We start from the raw sequence: 11,995 nt of genomic DNA on the forward strand, positions 1-11,995 counted from the left end.
AATATACATATGTAATTCATATAACACATAACAATATCTTACATGAACTCGGATACAGATGTCGTGTACTCGTGCGCACTTAGAAGTCGGACCCATCAAACTTTAAATTTAAGGGTACACAGACTTAATAAAAAAAAAAAGAAGTCATATTTTTATATGAGATAAAATAGTGTCACATTTTACTTACTTTATAGCAATTAAATGGTTAAAAAAGTGTCTGATGGAAAGTATCAAACATATAACCCACACCTTGTCAATATTTAATTTATTTTGAAGTGTTCATGTAACTTAGTGTGCAACACTACCTCCAGCTTTTGTTGCAACATCTTGAGCATGCACTCTCTAGTTTAGTCAAAAAAAGCTTGGCAAGACGTTGTTAAGTAATTTTCATTTCCTCTGGGGTTGCAATCTCAAACTCAACCAGAGGCTTGATTTGGTAATGCCTCTACAAGCAAGCAAAAACAAAAAAAAAAAAAAGCGTCTCCATCAGCCTGCAAACTTGAGCCAGCCATTTGAATATCGTTGTTTCAAGAGAACTAGTAAATAGAAAATGAAGAAAAAAGTAACATCAGGTGTATTCAATTTAAGAAATACATGCAGAGTTTGTAAGATTTGTTTTCATGCATATCACAATGAATGATGCAAATTTTTTTTCTTATTTTTAACTTTCTCAATTTATTGGTACACTGCTACAACATCCGAAAGTAATTAAATTTTAAATTCATTTATTATTTTTAAGTGTCTCAATTTATTGGTACACAGCTGGAAGATCCCAGAGTAATTAATTTGTTGCCAATCAAATAGGTTAAGACCAATGGGTTATGAAAGAGTGCTTTTTACATATTGCTATTTTTTCCTAATGGATAATTTTAAACCAAGGAGCTGTGCTATCAAATTTAAAAAAAAAAAACAATTGAAACACCAAATATATTGGAGGCGTAAGAGATTCATGACATATGCACTTTTGACGAACTCTGAAAATATAATATTATCATCAAACACTATATCCTCAATAGGTGGTTCTGTTTTGCAGAAAAGAAAGTATTATTTAGGCTGCAAGAATCCCAGATTCATTGAGGAAAAAGCAAATGGCAAAGGAAATAGAATTACTTATACATGCTCATCTTATATATGTAACTAAACAAAAAATAGATTTTTTCAACAAATATATATTTATTTTCTTCTCTTTTTCTAACCTAACAAAGAAAGGGGAGGAAAAAAAAATTAGCTTCTACTTCATTTTCTTTTCTTCTTTTCCCATTCCTTTATTTTTCCTCTACAAATCCAGGATCCAATCACAACCTTAGTGTTTTCCCCTCAATAAACAATTTTGTTCTCCAAAAGCATGCACGGCAATGCTCATAGCATTCAGGGAAGAAATCTATATATTTTATAATCATGTGGGCTTGAAGAAGCAATTGACCATAAAGACTTTACCTTCAACTCAGCAAGTATTTCAGGGTACTCAAACTAGAGGCACATATAAGAAAAACAAATCCAAACTTCTGCTGATATCGACTATTCCAATCAGATAGTTTCGGCATGGACAAGGTGAATCATGTTTCGACGAATGCAGGGAATGATGGTTTCAGAAATAGACAATCATTTCAAACTTCTATCCAATCCAAATATTCCAAGTTATGTACCCACAAAAACAAAAAGGCCTTCAAATTAGATGAGGATTTTTATGCATGCGCACATGTCATAGGAATAAAGATAAACATCTAGTCTGCATCATATTTGATTAAGGGGGTGTTTGAAATGTACTAAATAAGCCAACTGTTAGGCTTAAAAAAAAGGGCAAAAAGGCAAAAAGCTTGTTCGTCATCAACAGCTAAAATTGGCAAATGTTACATCACAAAAAAGAGACTTTTTAGTAAATTCCCAATTACATTAGCTTTTTTTCGTTTCTCAAAAAGCCAATAGGTCAAAAAGCAACTAGAAAAGCCAATCCCACAGTACGATAGCTGCAATAACATAGGAAGTAAAATATAATTATTTCAATTTTCAACTGGTCACAACCCGGCCATTTTTTGTTCTCCATGTAGTTTTGCTTCACCCACCATGTGTTGTAGCAGGTGGCTTGTTGATATCTTACACAAAACAAAATAGATTAGAATTGTTTCATTAAGTTTCAGCTACCTGCAAGGTAGAATCAGTAGCAGTAGCCAAAGTAGTTGATTACTCTCCTTTGCTTAACCTACAGCAAAACAGCCTCACTAAAATTATTTGTGTTTATTTCTATTAAAGAAAGACATATGCATCATACCAAGATTTGAACCTCATCTTTGGAACAACAAGAGGTACTGATCATGCTAAAAGATCTTGACCAATTACTTAAAATACACACACACAAAAGGGGGGGGGGGGTAAATAACACTAACCTCCCCTGAGGTTTTGCATAATTGCAAGGTCCTCCCATGTAGTTGTAATAATTACACTGAACTCTCTTGCTTTTGAAAGTATTATCAAGATTACCCCATTGATAGCCATCCACACTACACAGACAAAAGTTGCCAGTGTCATCTATGATTATTTTCAAAATTCAAGCATGACCCCATAGTTGCCTCAAAACCACTTGCATATTAAACACACCCAAAGCCCAGCACCAACCAAGACACCAAGTAGTGGTGTTCACGGAACATTTTGGTTTGATTTTAAGCAAAATTAAGAAATTTGAAGAAACAAAACCAAATCACAAAAAATATTTGAACTGGCTGACTTTGCGAACATTTTAAATTGTAAGGTGAGTTCGTTACCTCTCTCTTATCTTGGCCTGCCATATAGGGCAAATCCTAGTAGAAAGAAAACGTGGAAACCAGTTCTTGACAAAGTTAAAGCAAGGTTAGCTGGATGGAAAAGAAGACTACTGTCATTTGCAGGCCGTTTGACATTGATTAAATCGGTTCTCTCTTGCTTATCGGTATATTATTTGTCTTTGTTTAGAATGTCTGAGGGTGTGGCTAAGGATATTGAGAGAATTCAAGCAACTTTTTTATGGGGAGGGTCGGATCTTATGAGGAAGGTACATTTAGTTAAGTGAGAGAAGGTGACCAAAAGTATGGGGCATGGAGGTTTGGGCATTAGGAGGAGTAGAGTGGCAAATTCTTGTTTATTATTTAAATGGTGGTGGAGGTTTGCTGGTGAGACAAAGGTGTTGTGGAGAAGAGTAATATGTAGTAAATATAACTAGGAGGAGCATAGTTGGTTGCCTCCTTGTGTAACTAGCAGTAGGTTATCAAGAGTCTGGTCAGATACAATTTCAGTGGCTAATTTCCATCCAAATATGCTGGTGTGTTTTTGTTCTGATTTTAAAATAATAGTGGGTGATAGGAGTAGGGTAAGGTTTTGGGAGGATAAGTGGTGTGGTTCTGTATGTTTGAAAGATGATTTTCCTAGATTATTTAGTTTGTCTAGGGAGAAAAAAGGAGCCGTCAGTTTGTTTGTTAATCTAAAGGAGGCTTCAGGGGAGTGGAATATATTACCAAGAAGGGAGTTTTTGTAATGGAAAAGAGTTGAAATGTTGAGGTTTGTCTCTGTTCTTCAACCTGGCCCTGCAGTTAGCTTGGGGAGAGTGGATTACCCACGGTGGTCAGCCAATTCCACAGGTGTGTTTTCTGTATCATCATTGTACAGTTCTGTCACTGTAGGGGTGTGTTCTGGATCTAGACCTAGTAAGTTGCTCTGGAACAATGGATTACCTCCTAAAGTGCAATTCTTTGGGTGGCTTGCATGGAAACATAGGATTAAAGTTGTCGTTTTCTTACGTAGTGAAAAATCTAAAAATCCCCTAGATGTTGATTTGTGATTATGTATCAATTTTAAGCAGAATATAACAATCCCAATCAAACAATCAAACAATCAAGACAAAGAGACACAACGATTTAACATGGAAAAAACCACAATTGGACACCTCCAACTGTGATCAAAAAACCACGGGCAACAGCCATAAGAACAATCCACTAAGAAGATTTAAAGGAATTACACAGGTATACTCTCAATTACCTAGCGAATCCACAACGCCTAATTGAACCAACCTTTATGTGCCTCTTCCAACCCCATCTTCACCACGGAATTGTCTTTCTGATGAGCCACTCCGGATTCCACCAAAGCTTCAGGCTCGAATTCTTCAGAATCCACAACTGAAGAATAACTCTCTCTTTTGTGTATAACAAACAAACCTTTGATGTACTCTCTTTAGATCATGAGTTGAATACTCAATAAAAACATCAAAGAAAACTAGCAAAATCTCTCCAGATATAAACCTTAAGATCCAAAAATAAGATCTGGAAAAAAGTCTCTCAATACACTTAGTTTTGGGAGAAAACCAAGTATTTATAGAGAACCAAAAGTAATCCTAGATTCAGAAGAAAACCAACTCTTTTAATCAAATCTGAAAATCTGGGTTCGCGATCTCCGCTCGAGCTCAACACAGCCCGCTCGAGCGGACTGACCAAAAACTGCGTGCGAACAAACTGAGATGCGCTCGAGCATAGGAGAATCCGCTCGAGCGTAAAATCACACCTTCCAGTATTTTTACAGGCGACTGCAGAGATGCTGAGAGCTTCCAATCCCCGCTCGAGCGTCACTTTCCCCGCTCGAGCGGGAAGGCCAAAAATGGAAAAACTGGAAAAATATAACATGATCGGACAGGCAACTTTGAATGCATTTTTGCATTTTGCTTCGGGGGCGCTGCCCCTCGACCCCGCCGTGGCGCTGCCCCGGACCCGCCAAGGGGCACTGCCCCCTGGACCCCCGCGAGCTGACCGGGCAGCTCGATCCCCGTCATAATCAGCGAAGTGGCAATCTTGAACGCTTTATCATCACAATCTTCTCTGAAAAGCACAATTCGGGTTGGATTCGCATCTAAACACTCATAGTCTTACTGAAATAAAAAGTGCGAAAAAAAAATACAACTGAAAGGAGTTTTGTCAAACGGGATTGCCAAGAAATAAAACCTAACACGTAGGATTGGGGTTCTTGCTGTAGGTGCTTCTTCCTTGCATTGTTTCTGTAAAACTAAGGAGGAATCAGTTCTTCATGTGCTGCTGCACTGCTCTTTTGTGTGGAAGGTCTAGTCAACTTTATTAGCGTGGTGAGGGCTAAAGTGGGTCATACCTGGTTCTGCTGCTAATCTGCTGAGTTGATAAGAGGGTGGGACGTTTTTGAAAAATGAAAAGAAGATTTGGAGGTCTGTCCCTCTTGTGGCCCTATGGTCTATATGGAAGCTTCGGAATAAGTGTACATTTAATGGTGCTATTGCAGATATTGGGGACCTTTCTGATTTGATTAAAGCTAGGGTGGCTATTTGGCAGCTTTCATCATCAAAGGGGTGGAATTACTCCTTTAGTGATTTTATGTATAATCTTAATCGGGTTCGATTTTGTTGGTAACTTGGGGCTGTCTTGTTCTGTTTGCACTGGATTGGGTTAAACTGTTGGTTTTTGCAGAACAGGAGCTTTGCTTTGGCTCAGTTCTTGGTTCCTAATGTTGTGTTGTTACAGAGAAGCTGGGGTGATGCTGGGTTGCTGTTAGGTTGCAGGTGTTGATGTTGTTGCTCTGATGTCAGGTGTTGATGTTGTTACTCTGATGCTGTAGGTGTTGATGTTGTTACTGAGGCTGGGTGGCTGTTTCCTGTCTTTGGCTGTTGTGGTTAATTGGTGTTTGTACTGTTGTGTTCGTTTGTTCGTTTTGCTTGTTTTATTCTGCTGTGTGTGTTGGTTGCTCACCAACTTGGAGCTTGGAGTGTGTACTAGCAGATGATTTGGTGTGCATCTTGGTGCCAACCTGGTTGGGATCTTGACGTTTCACTGTGATGCTGTTTGCTCCCTCTGCTTTATTGATGTTCTGTAGCATCTTTGTATGTTTTCCATCAATAAGACTTCTTTTTGCTGATCAAAAAAAAAATATATATATATATATATATATATATATAATAAGTGTAAAATCTTAGGAAATTAATATATAAGCCTATTTTTTAAACTCATTTTCTAAACTCAATGATGTGTCAATAAGATGATTGGTTGATGATTAGCGAATAAATGAGAGAAAAAAATTGTTGGAAAGTTTGAGTTTCTAGGCTTATTTTTGGGCAACTTTGAGCTTAAATTGAAGTGGGACCCATGCACCATTTGAGGTGGGTCTAAGTGGTGATGTGTTCTTTGCCACATGTTGAATCATGCCTTGAAGATGGTTCGTCAAAAACATTTCCGAGTGAATGGAAAGTTGACTTCATTTTCAGGTTCGTGAAAATGAAAGTTGAATAGACAAAGTGGGTTTACTCATTAAATGGCTTATCCCACATTAAAACAAAAAGAGAGTTTATATGAGTATATAAACTCTAGATTGGCATACTTGGGATGGGCCCCAAGGGGCACCCTAAGTTTTGTAAGGAGGGGAGTTATGGACAATGTATGTTTGACCCAAATCCATCGCGCGCGCCGCTGGCCGGTTGAGTCCTACCTTTAATTTTTTTAGACAAAATTCATATGAATTTTTTTCAAAACTTTTGTAGGAAAAATCAAATTCTTAATTGTTTTGCTTCAAAATTTTGCGGGAAAAAATTTTGAATTTGAATTTTCAAATCGGAACCAATTCCTTCCAATCCCTTCTCCGGTCACCTCTTTTCACTCCGGCAGTTTTTTGATTCGCATCCATTTAGAAGGTCTCCAAACCCATCTAAACAGTCACCATGAAGCCTATACATTCAGACCCCCCTGTCCAGCATTTCATTCATTTGTTTTTTGCTTTCTTTCCTTGCATTCTTCTACATTTTCCTTCTCCAGTTTTTGCATGACAGTGCTACACATTTTGTTAGTCCCAATCTCGTAGTGTTGCATTGTTAGGTGCAGTTATTGCATCCTGGGAGGTCGGAGTCATTGTTCTCGAGCACCATAGCGAGGACATAACGATCTTAAGGAAAGTGTGTCCAACACAGGCCTCAACTTTTTCTGTATTTCTGCATTTTCTACATCATGTAAGTTCTATTTATATTATTTAATTTGATTTATTGTTTGTAGTCTTATGCTTGTTATATACTTCTACAAAAAATTCTTTTCTTATTTGTGGTTTTTGGAAATATTATTCTGTTACAAAATAATTTTCTAATTTCCAAAAAATAATTTAGATTTTGAAATTATTTTAGACTTTTATTGTATAAGTCATTATCTTATTTTTAAATACACACGCTTCACTAGTTTAATAAATAGTTTCCTACAAATTTGACTTAGATATTTGAATAAAGTGACACATCATTGGATCTAGAAAGTAAGTCTAATTTTTTGGTCTGAATAGCAATACTCACAGTCTTGTAAATATAATAGTTCGGTCTAATTCTTTGAGCCTTAATCTTGAAACTAAACAATAACCAATAGTTCTTAATTACTTCAAACCAAAACCAAATTGTTCTCTTGAAAAACCAGATCAAACCATACAATTCAGACCAGTCTAAATTGATTTATCAGTCAACTCCTTATTTCATGAGTATTTCAAATATATTTGGCATGAACCCGAACTCTTTCACATATTACATAATACCATTAGTTCTATTGATGGGGAGAAATTTGGGACTTGATTATAAAGGGCAGGAATTTGAGATAATCAGACATCTAACACTCATGGAGGTGAAGGACAAGGAGAGGTTGGGCAGTGCAAATGGCATTGCGGAGTAAACAGTTCCATGGAGGTGAAATCAGTGTCATTTATGTTCTTATGAAGACATTAAGTTGGAATATAAGAGGGATGGGTAGACTAGAAAAGAGAAGAAAGATCAGGAAGCTCTTGCTGGATAAGAAAATTGATGTGGCACTGTTTCAAGAAACCAAAAGATCTAATTTGACCAATGAGATGGTGAAGAGTGTTTGCCCTAGGGATAGTCTGGAGCTCATGGCTGTAGATGCAGAAGGGCTAGCAGGTGGGTTACTTTGTCTCTGGGATCCTGCAGTATTCCAACTCTCACAGTGCTGTAGCAATAGAAACTTTATCCTTCTCTCAGGTAAATTACTCAGCTCTTTTGATTGTGTAATAGTTAATATATATGCTCCAAATGATGTTACAAGGAGAGAGAAGCTATGGGTGACATTGTTACACCTCAAACACTCCTTCCCACAGCCCTGGTGTCTTGGTGGAGACTTCAATGAGATCAGGCACTTAGGGAAAAGAGTAGGATCATCAATAAGGGGTCGAGACATGCAAGAATTCAATGATTTCATAGACAGATGTGAGGTGATATATGTGCAAATGTTAGGTAGGAAATACACTTGGTGTAATGCTTTTGATGGAAACAAATGGAGTAGAATAGACAGATTCCTTATTAGCCTTGAGTGGATGGAGAGGTTTAAGTTTAAATTATGGGGCGTCCCTAGAACTGCATCTGACCACTGCCCAATTGTCCTCATGGAGGATCAGAGGGATTGGGGGCCTAGACCTTTCAAGTTTTTGAATGCATGGTTATTACATTCTACCCTTGCCCCTTTAGTGGAGAAATCTTGGAAGGAATCACAAATTTTTCGGACTGCTGGCTTCATTTTGCAAAGGAAATTGCACACTCTTAAGTTGGCACTAAAACAATGAAATAGAGAGGTATATGGCAATGTTGTATCCCAATTGCAAGACTCTGAATCTAATTTACATGATCTTGATCTGGTAGCTAAAACCAGGCCTTTGGTTGAGGAAGAATTGAAGCTACAAAGAGAGAAAAGATCTGAAGTGTAGAGGTTGAGCAGGAAGATGGAATGGGAATGGCTACAAAAATCAAGACTGGAATGGAGTCTGAAAGGTGATAGGAACACTAGATTCTTCCACGTCATGCCTACCAGCAGGCCAAATAGAAACACTCTCCACTCCATCATAATTGGGGAGGTGGTATTTGAGGAGCCAAACCAGGTTAGAAATGAGGTATGGACCCATTTTTCCAATCATTTCAAAGAGGATTGGGTGAATAGGCCAGTACTTGCTGGTGAATTCAAGAGCATAAGGCTCAGTGATTTGTTTCACATGCTTGAAGCAGAGTTTACTGAGGAGGAGGTCTGGGCAGCAATAAGAGACTGCAATGGGAACAAAGCCCCAGGGCCAGATGGATTTAATCTCATGTTCTTTCAGAAGCAATGGAAAGTGATCAAAGATGAGGTGCTCAACTTTATGAAAGAATTCCACATCAATGGCAGATTGGCCTCAGGTTTAAATAGTACATTCATCACTCTCATACCTAAGAAGAAAAAAGCTATCAACTTAAAGGATTTTAGACCTATTAGCCTGGTTGGTTCAATGTACAAAATTCTTTCTAAAGTCCTTATAACTAGACTCAAAAAAGTTACGCCTCTTGTAATTGGTGATGTACAATCAGCTTTCTTGGGTGGTAGTAGTATTCTTGATGGAGTTTTGATAGCCAATGAGGTTGTGGATGGATGGCACAAATCTAAGAAAGCAGGACTATTACTCAAACTAGATTTTGAAAAGGCTTTTGACTCTATCAATTGGGGGTTCCTTTACTCCATGCTTGCAAATTTTAGGTTTGGCTCCAAATGGATCTCTTAGATCAAGGAATGTGTTTCATCTTCAAGGATTTCCATACTTGTCAATGGTTCACCTACCAAGGAGTTTAGTCCTCAGAAAGGTCTTAGGCAAGGTGACCCTCTATCACCATTCCTATTCAATTTAGTTGCAGAAGCACTAAATACACTCCTCCAGAGAGCTAGGGACTTGAGATTGCTGAAAGGAGTAAGCATTGGAAATAACCATGTTCAGCTCTCTCATCTCCAATTTGCAGCTGATTCCTTATTATTCTGTGAAGCTGATCTATTAGAAGTTCTTAGCTTGAAAAGGATTCTCAGATGCTTTGAATTAGCATCAGGGCTTAAAATCAACTACCATAAAAGTATGGTTTGTGGGCTTAATATTTCTACCTCTGCTCTTGGTGATTTTGCTTCGTTGCTGAATTGTAAGACTGATAAACTATCACTTAAGTACTTGGGTTTACCATTGGGAGCTAGTCCTAAGAGAAAGAAGACTTGGCAGCCTGTCATTGAAAAGTTTAAAATGAGGCTTGCTGGTTGGAAAAAGAGGTTTCTATCTTTTGCAGGAAGGTTGATCTTGGTGAAAGCTATTCTGTCAAGTCTACCAATATTCTACTTGTCTCTGTACAGGTTTCCTGAAGGGATAGCTAGAGAGATAGACAAAATTCAAGCTTCATTCTTATGGGGTGGCCCAAATTCGAAGAGGAAAATACACTTAGTGAAATGGTCAAAGGTTACCAAGAGCATCAATCAAGGTGGGCTGGGTATTAGAAGAATTAGAGATGTGAATGTGTGTTTACTTCTTAAGTGGTGGTGGAGGTTCGCCTATGAACATAGCACATTATGGAAGAGAGTTATATGCAGCAAGTATAGACTTCTGGAAGGTTACTGGCTTCCATCTCTGACCTCAGGCACCAATTTTTCCAAACTTTGGAGTGACATAATAGCAGTAGTGGAACAAAAGGACTCTCTCCTGCAATATTATGTTAATAACCTGGAATTAAGAGTGGGCAATGGATGCAGAATCAGGTTCTGGCATGATAGATGGTGTGCAAATATCTGTCTTAATGATGATTTCCCAAGGCTTTTCCGTTTGTCCTCTAATAAGGAGGGTTATCTCAAGGACTTTGTGGATCTCTCAAACTCCTCTGGGAACTAGATTCTCAATTTTAGGAGGTTCCTATTTGACTAGGAAAAAGAGGAATTACACAGACTCATTGGCACCTTATCAGCTTCACCTGAATTGAATCTGGAGGTCCAAGATAGTGTTGTATGGTTAGCTGCTAAGCCAGGCCAGTCTGTTGTCTCTGTTTTTTACAATCATACTAAGCTCAATTTTGGCTATAATGTTAGCATCAGTAAATTGGTCTAGATCAAATATATTACACCCAAAGTGCAATTCTTTGGTTGGCTCACATGGAAGCGTAGGGTCAAAACATCAGTGTCCTTGCATCGGGTTGGTATTTTAAATTTGTCTACATCCACCATGTGCATCTTTTGTAAAACTCAGCAAGAAACAATTGAACATGTACTACTTCTTTGCCCTTTGGTTTGGAGAATTTGGTCTGGTCTACTTCAGTGGTAGGGGACTGTCTGGGTGGTTCCAAGATCCATCGAAGGCTTGCTACAATGGTGGGCAGGGCTCTGCTGCAATAAAGAGGAAAGGAGGATTTGGCGAGCCATACCGTTAGTGGCTCTTTGGTCCATTTGGAAGCACAGAAACGAATGCATTTTTGATGGATCTCAACCTAGGATGCTAGAGCTTCAGGAGCTTATTATCACCAGACTTGCTATCTGGTGAAAGGCTGCTTTCAAGGAGTCTCAATTCTCGATTTATGATTTCCTCTATAACTTCCCACAAATTAGATTCTGCTTAGGTGGTGGTCTGGTTTAGGGTGATCCGGGCTTTCATTCTGCTACTATCAGTTCTGCTTGTGGGTGATCTGTTATCAGTTCTGCTATCAGTTCTGCTTGTGGCTGCTTTAGTTCTGCTTGAGAGTGATCTGCTTTAGTTCTGCTATCAGTTCTGCTGGTGTTTTTTGAGTAGGTGTTCTACTGCTGTTTTTAATTTGGCTAGTCTTTGGGTTGTCTGTTATGCTTTAGGCTTGGTTAGCTTTTTCTTAGGTGAGATTGTTTTGGGTGTTTGTGGTTGGTTCCTCACCAACCCTTGAGGGTGTTTGGCTCGCTTTGATGCTTTGCACTCATCCTCTTTTTCTTTATTGATGTAATAGTTTTCTTCATCAATATAGTTCTCTACTTTGCTATTCAAAAAAATGTGTTGTTTTTTTTTCATTATAAAAAAAACATAAAAGTAGATTTTTTATCATTATAAAAAAAACATAAAAGTAGATTTTTTATCAACTAATAAAATTTCTTAAAATAACAGTTCCTTATTATGGAACAAAAAATTTGTACGAAACAATTGAGATAAGTATTAAGAAATCATTGATATCAATCTATATATATTTTTTAATAACTTGTAA

At 37.9% G+C, this 11,995-nt stretch overlaps 1 protein-coding gene across 1 annotated transcript in view; it reads right to left on the minus strand.

Moving 5' to 3' along the window:
- LOC114278450 (uric acid degradation bifunctional protein TTL) overlaps positions 1–11,995 on the minus strand; it is a 71,724-nt gene that overhangs the window by 640 nt on the left and 59,089 nt on the right. The gene's annotated exons all lie outside the window — the stretch shown is intronic.

Source organism: Camellia sinensis, chromosome 5 (assembly GCF_055761805.1).
Source record: "Camellia sinensis isolate YWXY chromosome 5, ASM5576180v1, whole genome shotgun sequence".
Classification (NCBI taxonomy): Eukaryota; Viridiplantae; Streptophyta; class Magnoliopsida; order Ericales; family Theaceae; genus Camellia; species Camellia sinensis.